This window comes from Diabrotica virgifera, chromosome 8, assembly GCF_917563875.1.
Source record: "Diabrotica virgifera virgifera chromosome 8, PGI_DIABVI_V3a".
NCBI lineage: Eukaryota > Metazoa > Arthropoda > Insecta > Coleoptera > Chrysomelidae > Diabrotica > Diabrotica virgifera.
The window spans coordinates 179,571,494-179,589,339 of NC_065450.1; the positions used below are offsets into that span (position 1 = coordinate 179,571,494).

At 32.1% G+C, this 17,846-nt stretch overlaps 1 protein-coding gene and 1 long non-coding RNA gene across 11 annotated transcripts in view; both read right to left on the reverse strand.

The window, feature by feature from the left end:
* LOC114329870 (golgin subfamily A member 6-like protein 22) overlaps positions 1 to 17,846 on the reverse strand; it is a 482,825-nt gene that overhangs the window by 215,531 nt on the left and 249,448 nt on the right. The window lies entirely within an intron of this gene.
* LOC126889742 (uncharacterized) lies at positions 1,231 to 9,184 on the reverse strand. Its single transcript, XR_007700157.1, has 3 exons — positions 8,959 to 9,184; positions 3,523 to 3,753; positions 1,231 to 1,454 (listed from the first exon to the last, which is right to left on the reverse strand). It is a non-coding gene; the product is annotated as an uncharacterized LOC126889742 (long non-coding RNA).

Genomic DNA, 17,846 nt, shown 5'->3' on the forward strand with positions numbered 1-17,846 from the left:
CCCCTGTAACTTAATAAAATAAACATTATAGAAGTTCTCAGGGACTTTCGGCCCTCGCCAATAACGTATTCTTTAATTCTGCGTTTAAATTTTTCAAAATATTTATTAGTTATCTCACGATTCGAAAAAAATGAATCCCCAATTGAATAGCATTGCAGCCGAAAATACGTTACCCATCCTCTTAAATAGATTTCATTTTATGACCCCCTTTAAACCATCATTAATTCGGGAAGTCACAGAATTAACTTAATAATTTAATAAATAATGTTTTGATTTGTCATTTTATGTTCAAAATAGGTAAATCTTTTGATTTTTCATTTTGAAACTCATAAAATATATTTATTTCTAATTTGAATATTTTTTTTCTACAGAATGTCTTATTTGAGTTGGACCGAAGATTAAAACTTAATACACAAAGAAATGTTTACACAATTAACAGATTATTTTTTATTAAATTTAGAAATTTATAAAAAAAAAGAGTGTGTACGTTATAAGCACGTAAGAAGTTACGCTTCTGTTATCATGATTTCAAGGAAATACATATATTTTAAACAGTTTAATTGTATTTTTATTTAAAACTTAAAATAATTTTAATAAGTATTTAAAATAATACCAAAAATTAAAAATAACGTTAATACGTCATTTTTATGACCTGCAGTGGAAGCACGCAAAATAGAATTCTATTTTGCTGACGTCACAAAACGAATTTCACAATGCGAGAAATTGACGGTTGCTAGGCAACGTGACGTCACTGAAATAGAATTGTATTTTGCGTGCTCCCACAGCCGTAGCCTCCCCGAAATTGCTTTTCCCTTGGTAAATCGTACAAAATCTAAAAAACATCAGATTTTCTACACAAATTTTTAATTTTCTTTTATCATATTTTAATAGGTACTAACTACCCTATTAACAACGAAGGCAAATCCAAAGACACAAAAATTATAATAAATATATTTACTAAAAACACCAATATATTTCTTTCACAATTTATTTGCATTGACACATACGTAACTTGAAAGATTTAGCAACTAACTTTATACTGCCGGTATGCGTGTACTTCATACTGGCGCTTTTATAAAAATTCACTCTCAACATTTTTCTCAATCGCGCCTAAAGAAGTATAACTTCAAAAATAGAAACTAAAAAATATCAAGTTCTGTTATGTTACGTTTTTGGTTTTTGTCATTTAGTGGGATAATGGGATGTTATAAATAACAAAAACAAGATATATTTGAATAAATAAAATTTATTTTATTAAACTTTTCGTTCTTTAATTACTTGTTTAAAATAAGTTCAAAAAATACATATATACAAATATAAATTGCATGTAAATAATATTTTCTTAGTTTGTAGTCTTCGAGATTCAGTTTTTATGATAATAAATAATATTTCATCTAGTTTCTTCGGATACAATTTTCTCGGAATCTAGTCTAGAAATACAAGTCGTTTCGTAGCTGAAAATAGAATCATGGTATTAGGTCAACCAATTTTTTTTCAGTTATGTTTGTGTCAATTTTATTTAGGTTAATTTTTATTCAGGTTTGTGAGTAAATATTTTACAAAACCTAAAATAAAAAATTTCTACTGGTCTATAAAATATTTTCACTGGGGTGGGCTGCGAAATGGAGTTGGAGGCTGCGGAAAAGTGCACGTATCTTGGCCATGAAATACGAATCACGAGAGACAATCAAACATGCGAATTACAACCAGTGATCTTCCAATCGGCTTGAAACAGAAAATCTTTAACCAATGCGTTTTGCCGGTTATGACCTATTATGATGCTGAAACTCTAACATGAACAACCGCATCTGCTAAGAATCTAAGAATTGCTCAACATAAGATGGAAAGGTGATTGGTGTGTCATTGCATGACCATATAACAAACGAAGAACTACGGTTGAGAACTGGAGTCAGAGATGTTGTATGTCAGGTGGCTAAACTTAAATGGAACTGAACAAATACTAAAATAAAATAGTTTCAGAAGCCAAAAGTAACAGAAACTTTTAGTAGAGCTACTCCAAAATAATCACCTTTTAGAACGAGGAGGTGAGAAATGTTAAAAGAAAAAGCTTCAAAACATTCTGCAAAAGAATTTACTGAATATCCTCGGCAGCAAATCTACAGCTAACTAATGTCTGGGTTGACATGGTTGTACCAACAAGCAAGTCATATAAGAGCTTTACAAAGAGGAAGGAAGAAAGGGTCACGCTCCTATTAGAAATACACTAAGAAACAAACCTGTTCAGGGAGGCTACTTTTTTTATGACAATTACGAATTTGCTCCATACAGCAGTTGATAAAATTCAAATTTCTACAACGGTTGTCGCCAATATCCGAAACATGTAACCCCTGTCGAGCTATTTATGAGCTTTCGTATCCAGCAAATTACATTGGGCTCGTTACACTGGGCAGAAATTTAATATTTTAACTACTTAAAAATAGAGTTATTGAATCGATCTTTGCGGCAGAATTACGACCTATTTGTGAGCTTTTGAAGTTAGATAGTTTCGATTTTTGAGCTCATCCCGTTAACCTCCTAAAAACCCTTTATTTGATTCAACTCAAGGTAAAAATTGTTGAGAAAAGTTTAAGTATATCGTATTGTGGGTATAATTCTTATAGCGTATAAATTTTAATAATAAAGAAAAACTCTTAAAATACGCGCATTTCTATAATTGATCTAAAACCCCTTCGAAAGAAAACCTTTCCATCTTCCCGGCTTAAGAAAGAATTCTAATAATGTCATTTTCACACCCTGAAAAGGGGTGGCATCCACCCCCAGAGTAATAGTGCAAGTTGGCACCATGTCATTTTTGTTTCTTGAGGTATTCTCTAACCACTCTTTAATTTTCGTGAAAATCGATGGACGTTCACCGAAATCGACGGTAGTAGTTGACTTTACCCTTCAGTGACTGCACCATAGAAAAGAAATTGCAATTCAATAATCGAAATGCACGTATTTTGCAAGCTCCTAAATTAGTAAACTATGTAGTCGCAAAATAATTAATTTTATTCATTTTAAGTAAAATTCTCTCTTAAGATGGGAAGATGGGAAGGTTATCTTTCGAAGCGGTTATAGCTAAATTATCGAAATTCGCATATTTTAAGAGTTTTTTATTAGAATTTATACGCTATACGAATTATATCAACGATATAGTATATTTTAATTTTTCTCAACATTTTTCTCTTGAGTTGAATCAATTAAAAGGTTGTTGGGGGGTTAAGGGAATAAGCTCAAAAATCGAAACTATATAACTTCGAAAGCTCATAAATAGCTCGTAATTTTGCCGCAAAGATCGATTGAGTAGTGGTGGGCTGGGAGAGCCCCCCACTAAAATATTAAATTCCTACCCAGAGTAACGATCTCAAAATTTTTAATTTGCGAGATATGAAAGCTCATAAATAGCTCATAAATCAGTGGTATTTGTTTTTTCATTTCTGCAAGTCGGGGGGGAGGGGGCAGCTCAACAGAGAAATCATGTAGACAATAATTTGAGAAAAAGATAAATTTTTATTAACTTACTCGTTGAGATCGAAGAGACCTTGCTGAAGGTTTGTAGTCCATGTAATGTTGAAATAGCCTACGGGTTGACCAGTAGTACGGGAACCATACTCGTGATCTATGACTCCAGTCATCGGCCCAGGAAATTGGCGGAGAAAATCGGTAATCTCTAAAATATCTTGAATCGGGCCAGTAAGTGTAATCGTATCCGTGAATAGGATCGTATCTTGTTTCCAGTCGAACCATCTTTTACTATAACCCATTTTATATTAGTCAACACATAGTTGAAAAATGAACGAATTTGTGCAATAAGTGAGATAAAGTTAAAAAGCTATGGAATCCACATTACAGGTTCAAGATATAAAATTCAGACTTACATCCTGTTTTATTGAGAATAAAGGGTACTTGGGACACTAAAATTTACTGTCCATTTTCAGATCTTCGCTAGAGGTCTACTCAAAATAATGCCGATTCAAAAAATAAAGATAGAATAGACGAGTACTAAGCGTTCATTATTTTTTATACTGTTGTCTAGTGGTTTTCACCTTCATTGCACTCGATACAGAATAAGAAACAAAGACAACAACATTGTTGGATAGGAGTACGGATACAACATTGTGACCGAAATCCTTAAGGTTGTCGAATCGTTTTATCGCGAAATGTATGAGAGCAACAACGCAATGCAAGATCAGCCCCTGCCCAAAATCACAAACTAGGGATCAGAATTAATACCAGAAGTAACACCATACGAAGTTAAAAAGACACTTTCACAAATGAAAAATAATAAATACCCTGGTGATGACGGAGTAGTGATCGACGCAATCAAACAAGGTGGAAATAAAATTATCCTGGTTTTGGCCAAACTTTTCACCGAATGCGTTTACCAAGGAAAAATTCCTTCTCAATGGAACAATGCAGTCATTGTTTTACTGCACAAGAAAGGTGACATAACAGATCTAAAAAACTACCGTCCTATCAGTCTGCTATCACACATATATAAACTTTTCACAAAAATTATCAAAAAAGACTGGAGGCTAAGTTAGACTTCTATCAGCCTAGAGAACAAGCTAAGTTTAGATCCGGATAAAGCACTAACGACCACTTACTGGTAATAAAAAAACTTGATAGAGAAGTCAGCGCAATACAACAAACTATTGGCACTGATATTCGTGGACTAGGAGAAAGCGTTCGATACCATAAACCAGCAGAAAATGCTCAAAGTATTGACAGAATGCCGAATAGACCATCGATATACTAACATAATAAAATATATCTACCACAATGTAACGGCTAGCGTAAGACTCTCTGATCAACAAACTAATAAATTATGTATGCAGCGAGGAGTACGGCAAGGAGACACCATCTCACCAAAGCTGTTCACAACCCTTTTAGAACACACTTTTAAGAAGGCAGATCTGAACGAATATGGTATCAATATAAATGAAAAGAATTTGTCATTTGAAATTCGCAGATGACATCGTCCTTATAGCCGATCGTATGGATGATGCAATAATAATGTTGAACAAGTTATATCACGCTTCCTTAGAGGTCGGTAATGGTGCTTCCTAATCTGGTGCTAAATCGTAATATTTCTGTTGATGGAATGGATATTGAGCAGACTGTATCTTATCTTAAGTACTTGGGACATGAAATTCGGTTGGAAAGAGATAACCAGACTTGCGAGTTCCCACGTCGCATAGGATTAGCCTGGGAAGCGTTTGGTAAACTGAGCTATTGTATTTAAATCGGACTTACCCATATACTTGAAAATGAAAATCTTTGACCAGTGTGTATTGCTTGTACTCACTTATGGAGCGGAAACATTAACTCACAAAAAAGATAGTGAACAAGATTCGAATAACTCAGAGGGCTATGGAGCGCCAGATGCTGGGTGTCTCCTTGAGGGACCAAACCCCAAACGAAGAAATACGTCGTAGAACAAAAACAACAGACGCCGTCGAAAGAATCGCGTCGCTCAAGTGGAACTGGGCAGGAAACGTCGCCAGATTGTCAGACAACCGATGGACAAAACGTAATGTCGAGTGGAGGCCACGAGAAGAAGCACTACGGAGCAGAGGACGACCACCAACCAGATGGGCTGATGATCTGAAGCGTATTGTCAGCAACTGGATGGAAGCCGCACAAAACAGAGAAAGATGGAAAGAGCTGAGGGAGACCTATGTTCAGCAGTGGACGAGTACGGTTTGATGATGATGACACAAATCGAAAAAGTGGGATATATCTTGAGGATATGTAGACAATAAACAGTCAACAGCAAACCCATCAACAATATCAGATATGTCGATGATACTATACTAATTGCAAATAATATACAGGGCCTACAGGCACTCTTAAATAATGTAGTAAATGCTAGTGAGGAAAGCGGACTAACGCTTGACGCTAATAAAAAAATATTTATGACAATTTATAAGAGGGGTACCAATAGAAACAGTTAAAAAATACAGATATCTTGGTACAATTATTATTCAAAATAACGAGTATACAGAACAAATAAAAATGGGAATTGGACAAGCTAGAGCAACATTTAACAAGATGAAACAAGTATTATGCAGTAGAGACCTTAGTTTGCAACTCAAAATAAGAATATTATGTGCATATGTTTTTGGTGCTGCTGTATGGGGTGGATTCGTGGACCTTAAAGAAAGAAATAAGCGATCGACTTGAAGCATTCGAGATGTGAACCTGTCAAAGAATATTAAAAATAACTTGGATACACAGGATAACAAATTATGTTGAGGTTCTGAGAAAGATGAAAAAGAAAATGAAAACATGAATATGATTAAGATAAAAAAGTAACAATATCTCGGCAACGTTATGATAAGGGATAAAGATGTGTTGCTACAAACCATAATGCAGTGAAAAATACAGGAAAAACGAAGTATTGGAAGAGGAGACCTATTTAGAAGAGACGGTACCTAAAGAAGTAGAAGAAGAAGAAGAAGAAAAAGAAGATCGGGAAGCCTTCGCAATGATGAGCGCCAACGTCAGATATTTCTGATATGGCACGTGAAGAAGATAAATTAGTGAAATGATTAAAGTTAGTTATTTTTGTATAAAACCAAATAAATAGCTTTTAGTGAATTAGTATATTACTTTAATATACTCAACGAAACTTATATGGAATCAATAGATATTTGAAACCTACAGCTTTTGGAAGCTATAGGTGTAAATATTTTAGTTGAAAGGATAAGAAGAAAAGTTACCGTGCCCATGGACCATATATCGGGAGGAAGTTACGGGATCCCAGCACAAGATTGATCACGTCAACTGGTGTCTTTAACACCAAAATTGGAACATTGGAAATTGGAAAAGTGTGCTATTTTCAAACGAAAGTAGGATGTGTAAAATCACATAATTAAAGAATTCGTGTATTTAGAGGGCGAGGAAGAAAAGCAAGTAAGGAAACTGCCAGATTTGTTCATAAATATAAAAGAGGAAGGAACATGTTCTGGGGAGGAATTATGATCGGTAAACAATCTTTTAATTTTCATCCAACTAACTTTAAAAGCTTCTAGGTTTGTTTATTAATTTGGTTCTATAACCTGTGGTTTCCTGATCAGAAAACAAAACAGAAAAGAAGAAGAAAAATTAAGAAAAAAATAAGAGTATGAAATGCCTCAGACCGACACTAGGGCGACGTCAGATAATTTCCCATTAAAGGAAAAAGAAGAAAATGAAATCACAACTAGAGAAAATATATTGAAACGAATAGAAGAATTTTACACGGAACTCTACCGAACACATCAACAAGACGATGAAATGAGACCAGCACGGAAATTAATAAAAAATGTTGGATGCTAAACAATGCCAAAAGTAACAATTTCAGAGGTAACTACAGCATTGGAAAACATGAAGAGAAATAAAGCTGCAGGAGAAGATAGGATTATCACAGATATGATATTAGAAGGAGGATTGCAATTGTAACTAAGCATATAGACAGTTGTTTACACCAGGGCAAAGTCCCTTAGAGCTGAAACAACTCTAAAGTAATCTTATTACACAAGGAAGGTGATAATAGAAAGTTGGAAAACTACAGGCCCATCAGTCTACTGTCACACATGTTTAAAATACTCACCAAAGTCATAACTACCCTACTAACAAGGAAATTAGATGAATACTAACCATATGAACAGGCAGGTTTTAGAAAAGCCTATTCAACTTCCGATCATCCGTTAACCACAAAAATATTAATAGAAAAATGTAACGAATACAAGTGTCCAGTTTTTATAGCATTTGTAGGCTAAGAAAAGGAATAGACAGCAGATATATTAACTTAATTAAAGAAACTATGAAATAAGCTACAGCTACATACTACCTAAATGAAAATGAATACACGAACCCTGTACCATTAAACAGGGGAGTCAAACAGGGAGACACTATATTACCCAAACTGTTCACCTTAGTTTTGAAGGACGTGTTTAAAAATCTATATTTGAAATATAAGGGAATAAACATCAATGGCCGCTACCTCAGTAATCTACGATTTGCGGATGACGTAATCCTGGTAGCTACTGACCTACAAGAACTGCAAACCATGCTTTTAGAACTACACACAGAGTCTTCTAAAATAGGACTGAAAATGAATTTAAACAAAACAAAAGGCAAGCACTCCGAAGATACCATGACAATAATAAACGAAAAAGTTATAGAAAAAGTTGAAGAATATATATACTTAGGACAAAAAATAATACTAAATAGGGAAATTCAAACGGAAGAAATAAAAAGAATAAGAAAGTTAGCATGGGCAGCATTCGGCAAATACTGAACTGTACACTCAGAAATCAGCAAATTCAACTACATCTTAGATCTAAAGTTTTTGATGAATGCATTATTCCGATATTAACATACGGGGCAGAAACATGGAAAATCACAAAAAAGAATATGAACATACTCAGAGTCACTCAACACGCGATGGAAAGAGCAATGCTTGGCATATCACTTAAGGACAGGAAAACAAACACATGGATTAGACAGAAAACCAAAGTCACCGATGTGGTACAAAAATCATTAAAATTGAAATGGGAATGCGCTGGATATGTAGCTAGGAGTGATCTAAACAAATGGCACAGAACAATTCTAACCTGAAGACCATACCAACACAAAAGATCCAGAGACAGATCTCCTATGAGATGGACAGATGATCTGAAACGAATTGCCGGGAAAAATTGGCTACAAGTAGCGTACAACAAAAAACAATGGAAAGGAAGACTTGAAGAGGCTTATGTTCAGATGTGGACGTGATAGCTAGACGAAAAAGAAGAAGAAGATGATTAAGAACCTGTAGTTAAACTCCTGAGAGATGCGATGGAAGAAAATCTAATTTAGCATTAATTCGCTTAAAATAATAAAAAGTATTAGACGGTTCCATATAAGTTTGGTTGAGTGTATAATGTGTATATGTTTGATGTGATAAATTCAAATTTTTCATATACTTACTAATCTGTTCTTGCCTTTAAAGTATATACGGCACACCTATCCACACACAGCTCACCTTACTAATACTTTTTGTTCAAAATTAACGCAAAAATATACGCACGAAGTTTTGGAAAGCTTCCAACCACACTTACCCAATGCTATTTCGTATCACTTATTAGTGCTTTGTTTCCAGAATTAATGATAATGTTAAAACGTTTGTTGATTCATATCTTGTAAAGTGGGTGCGGTTATATTTAGACGATTTTGATTTAAAATAACTTCCAAATTGTTTTGAGCATACGGTATGCGATGAGTCAGGTTGTAATTTGTGTTTTGATTCATGTTACGGTTTGTAGTCTTTGAGATTAAAAGCACACGTGTTATTAAAATTGAACAAAGTTAGCTAAACATATAAAAAATCTTATATAGTGTAAAGTAGTGACTTTAAATTTATCTAATCACAAATGAATATATTACTATTCTTCTTTTGATTATTCCTTTTAGTTTAATTACTTTTTAAATTTTGCAATACAAAATTCATTTATTTACATTTACATACAATCTTCTTTTCTTCTCTATCGATTTTTGGCTTTATTTTATTGCGCTATACAGGATAATTCAGGAGGTTCAACCAAGAATAAGTGCAAACTAAGTGGTTGAAAAACATTGTATAAGAACAGGCTTGTTTTCCCCCATTTTTTTTATTTATTACTATTTTGCAATTACTATTATTTTTAATAAATTAGAACATTTTCAACCAGCAGTCTCTAATAGAAAGTTAAATTGTGTTTCTTTTGTTTTTGTAGGTACTACTTCGCTACAAAATGAACCGTTTTAAAATTATAAGCAAAGAAATTAGAAAAAAAAATAATTTTCGAAATTTTTAAAATTTTTTTAAAATTTCAGTTTTTTTATTAATATTACCGAATTATCTTAGAGTAAAGATAAGTCAATAATTATTATTATTGAAGCTATCACAAAACTTTTTCTTTAAAATTAGAATGTCACCTATTACATCCAAATGTAGACCATGATTTTTTTGTTTTTGGGCCTAATAAGAGCCCGCTCGATTTCTTATTATTATATTGTCTATAATAATAATAACTTTTTTGGGAGATACGCCAGCATACCATGTCACTTAGAAATCGATAACAGAGAAAGAGTCCCACCAGAGCTCAATCCTTTTGATACCTTAGGTATCTGAAATGAGAGAATTTTCCCCTTAGAGTGAGTGTGACCCGTATGGCTTAAATCTGAATATTAAATAAGTACATATTTGTTAAAAAAATACGTTTCTTGACTTATCAATTTTGTTTTCAGATTTGTTTCCTCTTTTCATTCCCCCAGAGAGATGCCAATATTTTTTTTTTCATTTAACAAATTTTGTCAATAATAAGAAATCATTGCTTTATATACATTTATTTGTTACATTTTTATTAATACATTTATAGTTAATATCACATATAATTAGGTCAAACCACTTAAGATTAGGTAATCATATTTTCTGTTTAATTTCGTGTTCTAATACTAATTACCAATAGGTATGTGTGAATTGATACTGCCTTAGCTGAAATACAATAAAAACAGATTGGTATTTTTTATTTAAAAAATAATTGTCGTTGATCTTACAAATTCTCGCAACTACAAAACTGTATATTGTGTATATGTTACGGTCAATGATGTAAATTGGACATTGACGTTAATGGCCGGGCATTGTCGTGAATGTCCATTTTCCTTGGTTATTAACGACAATGCCCGGGCATTAACGACAATAACCTTAAATATTGGCCAATGTTGTAAAAACTTAACATAAAATTAGATTTTTCATCAATAACCGGTCAATAACGACAGTGGCCAGAAGCAAATGGCCAATGTTGATAAATCGATGCCTCAGAAGCCAATCGGTGTAGGTCAATAAGTGTTTAAAATGAGATACTAAGATATTTCTGAAAGTAGTTGCAGAAATATAAGTAGTTATTAAAAACAAATAAAACATCTTTATTTATCATAATATGGGTAACATATTAATAAATACAGACAAGGAAATAATATTTTTATATACAGTATGGTGTAAATGAAAGGAATAAATTCGTTATTTCGTAAACCGGCGAATTTAAGGAAAAATCCCGAAACAGGTCAATTTTTATTTTTAAATTATGATATTTTGGCATATATGTCATACTAGTGACATCATCCAACTGGGTGTGGTGACGTAATCGATGATTTTTTTTTTAAATGACAATAATAGGGGTCGTGTTCTTAATTTAATTTATTTAATTCAAAATACATTTTACTGCTGTCATGAATCAGAAAAAAATGTTTATTTAACAAATAAACAATGATTTTTCGCTTAAATTAATGTTTAAACTACCAAGAGGCAGGTGGCTGGTGGGAGCTGGTTTGATCATTGAATTTTATTCTATAGTGCTTTGTTGTTTTTTTAGCACCCGGTGTTCTCAAAATATTTTTCGCTTCTTTAATTTCATTTATTCGGCTATTGTATTCGTCACAGTTTAAAAATAATTTATTGTCATCACGTTTTCACTTGACTATTAAGTTTATATAATTATTAAAACGAGTGCGCACATCGTTGATATCCATGATAACACTTATTAAGTAAATTTACGAGTAATTTCAGCACGAAAACAATACACAATATACACACATGAGGTAAAAAATAGTAAACCTACACATAACTTATCTTTTAGTCAAAATTTCAACATTGACCGATTAACAACGGGCATTGTCGACATTGGCCGGGCAATGATAGAAATGTTTTCAAGAATTTAAAATTATCATCAATGTCCAGTTTCTATGGACAATAACGTTAATATCCGGCCATTGTCGACAATGACCAATTCAACCGGCCATTGTCGATATTAGCCGGCCAATAACGTTATTGGCCAGATTTACGTCATTGTCCGTAACATATATATTGAAAATCCCGAATAATAAAGTATATAGTATATCTAGCGACTGTTTTACAGCATTCTAGGCTGTTTATCGCAATTCGAACGCCATTGTTTTCTGTTTTGCCATGAATCTATTTCTATATTTCTTCTGTTAGTGGCTATATTCATCCCTTTTTCCCAAGACTTCTTTGGTCTTCCTTTTTTCCTTCTTATTTTTGGTACCCATTTCCAGGTTTTAATCGGTAATCTCTCATCATTCTTTCTTTTTATGTGTCCGTACCCGGAAACTTGTTTTCTCTTTATCCTATCCGTTAATGTTGTCTCTACCTTCATCATTTCTTTTATTCTATCTATTCTTACATGATCGTGTAATGCTAATCTACAGGATCTTCGCCAAAAATTATTCTCTAAAGCGTTTATTCGATTCTGCATTTTCTTACTTATTGTCCAGATATGCTCTGAGCCATATGTAACTTTACGTTCAGTCAGTGTTGTATATAGTTTTTTTTTTGTATTTTTTCGTACATCTTCACTCCATAGTAATGAGTTTATCTGACTTGTGATGACTCTTCCTCTACCTAATTTTTGTTGTATGTCTGTTTCGTCGTTTCCATCTTCCCAGGTGTTTATATTCTTTAGTGTTTTTTATTATTTTCCCTTCTAAGTCTAGGTCTTCGCCTGACGAATAGGGAATAATAAAGTAAATGAAGTAATTTATAGAAAACGAAAGTAAAGTAAAAGTTTCTAAAATTGTGGTTTTAAATAATGAAAAAATAACCAAATGCATAATTAAAACAATCAATTGGACAATACATAATTAAAACAAGAAATTGGATTATCACCCAACTATAATGTGGCACTTCCGGTTGCACCTTTTAGCCGGACTTAATATAAAACCAAAAGTATATATTTGTTCTCATATTGTTAAGCGAGTCGAATAATATATCGCATGTAATATTTCGACGACTTTGAAACAGTATTTCCGGTTGTAACTTCTGAACCAAAATTCCAGGAAAAAATGTCCCCCCTTTAATACTATCTTTGCGTTATATGCTTTTATATGACATCTAATTTGTCATATTATCTGTTCCAATAACGGAGGAGTTGTGTTGGCGAACGGACGAACAGACATGGATAATTCAGGATTTCACATTTTATTATTGTAAAATTGGTGAAAACAATATCATATTTATTCTAGTTGATTCTACCATTGCTATTGTATAGCTAATATACAGGGTGAGTTTTTAGTGCGGGATCGATCGATAACTCCATTATGGTATAAAATATCGAGAAAAGTTATTTAAAAAAAATGTAGGCAATGATATTCTCCACGCTTGGAAAATATGTCAATTTCTTCAGGGTGATCAGTAACTGCGTCGTATATCAAACATATAATTTTTTAAATGGGACACCCTATATTTTTCATATTTATATTCCCCTCATAACTCTTGTTCATATGATATATGGTTTTGCATTACTATACAGAGTATTTAACAAGTTATGACCATTCTTATTTCGAAATCAATATGAGATTAACACCCTGTATATAAAGAAGCAATTCGTAGACAGTAATTTGTTTTATGTAATAAGATAAACAATATACTGTAGTTTTTAAATTAAGTCCAATTCACATCATTGACGAATATTTGTATACAGGGTGAACTACAAAACCAAATTACGATTTTCTCTATTTTTTTAAATAGATCACTCTATATTTTATTTTTCAACATTATTGTATTTAATATACTCTTTCATTTTTATATAGCATTCCCTATATCTAAACTGATTACTTTCCGAGATATTTTTAGTTTTCTTCAAATTTCGGGAATACATTCAATGTTTCTAGTAGAAATAAGTTAGTATTGAGTGATAATTAAACAAATTATTTTTATTAGATAAATAACTAACACAAAATATAAACCATAGCAATATGCAGTGAATATACCAATAAATGTGATATTAAGGAATTATCATATTTCCCTAATATACAAGAACCGTAAATTTCCTACAAAAAAAACTTTGTATTGTATATAAAAATATAACAAGATTATTTTTATTCAATAAATAACTTACATGAAACATAAATCAAAACAATATACAACTGATGTAACAGTTTTTAGATTGGTATATCAACAGCATTCTAAGCCAAGAATTTTTTAGTAGAACATTCATTTTTATAAACACTTTTAAACTACAAAACCCCTATATCACCCTCTATTTTATTTTTTTTGAAATATTGTATTTATGATACTCTTTCATTTTTGTATAGCATCTCCTATACCTAAACTTATTAGTTTCTGAAATATTTTTAGTTTTCTTCATTTGCCGGGAATACATTCAATTCTTATAAATATAAATAACTTAACAAATAAGTATTATGTAATAATATAACAACTATTTTCATTCAATAAATAACTAACAAAAAAATAATAAATCATAACAAAATTTAATGAATGTACCAATAATTAATGTGATGTTAAGGATATAAGTCTAAAGTAAATGTTGAAAATGACCACTTTCAAAGTCTATGCAATTTTCTAACCGATATTCAAATGACCGAGCCACATTTCTAACATTTTTGTAAGTCAATATTATTAAAACTTCTTTTATTCTATTTTTCATATCAACAAGCGTTGTTGGATGCTTCTGGTGTACAAGGTTTTTATATAGCCCCACTTGAAAAAAATCAATTTTGGAAAAATTGTGGCACCGTCGTATAAAAACCTCAACCGTCAAAAAATGTGGACCAATCACATAATCTCTAACAATATCACCTTAAACATTTATAGATCACCTAGTTTGAGTGATAACAAAGTAGGGATTTCTTGATGCATATTAATGAAATTTAATATGAAAATTATATTATTAATAACTGCGGGTCACAATCTGCAATTAGGAATGTGTTACTAAAAACTTCTTGGCTTAGAATGCTGTTGAGATAATAATCTAAAAGCTATTAAATTAGTTGTATATTGTTTTGATTTATGTTTTGTGTGAGTTGTTTATTAAATAAAAATAACCTTGTAATTTTATTATACACCAGATACTTATATTTTTTTGTAGGAATTGTATGATTCTTGTATATTAGGGAAATATGATAATTTCTTAATATCACATTTATTGATACATTCATTGCATATTGCTATGGTGTGTATTTTGTGTTAGTTATTTATTGAATAAAAATAATTTTATTTACATTTACTCTGTGTGGAGTATGAAGGGAACCAGTCTCGTTGGAACTTTACCGCGCTGAGCAGATGTGACGTGAATTGTAAATTGTAGAATTCCCTCATCTTCCTTAGTCTCAGCATCCGTATGGCTTGCAAATTGTAGAAGCCTCGGAGGTGTAACCAGAGAAGGTTCCCATTGTTTTCATTCTGGTGGGATATGTTATATGCCATTAGAGTGAAAACTTAGTCTTTTGCTAGCAGTTGCCGCTAGGGCATCTATGCCATTTCGTTCGTTGCAATTCGGGACTGCACGCTGGGGTTTGTTTTGGTTGGATCAGGGAGAGCAGCATATGTGCATCCTGATGAGAGACTAATAAGTTTCGAAACCGGTAGAGGTGCTTGCAGCACTCTCTGATTGGACTGGAATATGGTTCGGCTGTATTTTCGTTTTGCAACGAAAGTGAAAATGGTTATTCATTTTTATTTACATTTACTCTGTGTGGAGTATGAAGGGAACCAGTCTCGTTGGAACTTTACCGCGCTGAGCAGATGTGACGTGAATTGTAAATTGTAGAATTCCCTCATCTTCCTTAGTCTCAGCATCCGTATGGCTTGCAAATTGTAGAAGCCTCGGAGGTGTAACCAGAGAAGGTTCCCATTGTTTTCATTCTGGTGGGATATGTTATATGCCATTAGAGTGAAAACTTAGTCTTTTAAAAATAATTTTGTTTAATCATCATTCAATACCAACTTATTTCTACTAGAAAAATTGAATGTATTCCCGAAAGTTGAAGAAAACTAAAAATATCTCCGAAAGTAATAAGTTTAGATATAGCGAATGCTATATAAAAATGAAACAGTATAATAAATACAATATTTTTGAAAAATAAAATATAGGGTGATCCATTTAAAAAAATAGAGAAAATCGTAATTTGGTTTTGTAGTGTACCCTGTATACAAACATTCGTCAATGATTTCAATTGGACTTAATTTAAAAACTGCAGTATATTGTTTATCTTACTACATAAAATAAATTATTGTCTATGAATTACTTCTTTATATACAGGGTGTTAATCTCATAGGGATTTCGAAATAAAAATGGTCATAACTTGTTAAATACTCTGTATAGTAATGCAAAACCATATATTGTATGAACAAGAATTATGAGTGGAATATAAATATGAAAAAATATATATGGTGTCCCATTTAAAAAATTATATGTTTGATATACCACGCTGTTATCGATCACCCTGTAGAAATGGACATATTTTCCAAGCGTGGAGAATATCATTGCCTACATTTTTTCTAAATAACTTTTTTCGATATTCTATACCGTAATGGAATTATCGACCGATCCCGCACTAAAAACTCACCCTGTATATAGCCTTTAGTGTTTGGACCGTGTTTTTTGAATGATCACTAAGTGTATTCTGAAGCTACCACAGTGTAAGTCGATACCTTAAGAAAAAGATGGAGCTTTTAGTCGTTGAGATGGTTACTCAAGTAGGCGAATTTCATTGACCAACAGCCTTGTACTTGTAAATAAATGTAAAACAAAGTGTTTCAATTCCAATATGATACAGTTTTATAGTTGAAAGAATGTTGATTGTTATAAAAGGCACATTCTGTAGTTACCCTTAAATCTCTGAGCAGCAAATTATTTAAATAGGTTCTAAACTGCGGTATTGGTAATAAGATCGGATAGTATTCGGGCCATTTTCCATAATAGTCCAGAGGTTTGCTGACTCTATAGTCAGGAATATCTACAGGAACGTATTGTGAGCATGGCCACAAATGATTTCGATAACGAGTTGGTTCGTATTGCTTGCCAAGCATCTCTAAAAGGTACAAATAAATTATAACAGTATTAGTCCAAGTAAGGAAGCTTAAAATAGGACAAAACCTCGCAATTTTTACAGAATGGATCGATTTGCTTGAAAATTTGAGAATAAGTAGTGGATAAACCAAGGATCAAAATCTATATGAGACCGAAAGGCGCTTTAACCATGGGGTGGTTGCCACCCCATGTCGGGAGTGGAAAGTTTTTATTTTATTTTGACCGCCAAAGTTGTTAAAAACATTCATTCTAAGCAAAAAACTTCTATACATTTTTTTGATGAAATTAATAGTTTTCGATTTATTCGCTATCGAAAGTCTTAGATTTATAGCGAAAAAATCAATGTTTTTAATCAGTTTTCTGCTAATAACTCAAAAAGTTTTCGTTTTATCAAAAGAACTTTGCTTAACAAAACCGTACCTTTAAAAAATAAACAAAACGGTTTTTTTAATTTTCTTTTTGACCAATAGCAATCGAGCTATACTTTATTATATGTTAGCTCTTCTTCGTCAAATGCTAAATATTGTATTTTCAAAGTCAAAAGACGAGAAAACTATGCATTTAAAGTATTTAGAAATATATATCTCCTGAAATAAAAGAGTAGTCTCTAGCTCGAAAATTAAGTGACTTATAATAAAAAGAATGTCAGTCCTTATTTTTTTCAGCTAAAAAGTGATCGGAAACTTCACCCTACTCACCACCCTAATTAAAATTAATCATTGACCTTATTTGGTCTTCTTTATTTATGTATTGTTAATAGGTTCTAGAGGTTTAACCGGCTTATAATAACTAGTTCTTAAATATATGGAGTTAAAACTGAATAACGAATTTTTGTAGTTTGGCAAAAAATGCCGTTTTCTTCATAATAGAAAGATTATCATCAGAGATACGAAAAAATAATTTAATATAGAATTGTAGATTATTTAATTTTGAAGAAAACGGTGTAAAAACATTTTCATACGGTAAAAATTGAGTGAGCTATTGACAATT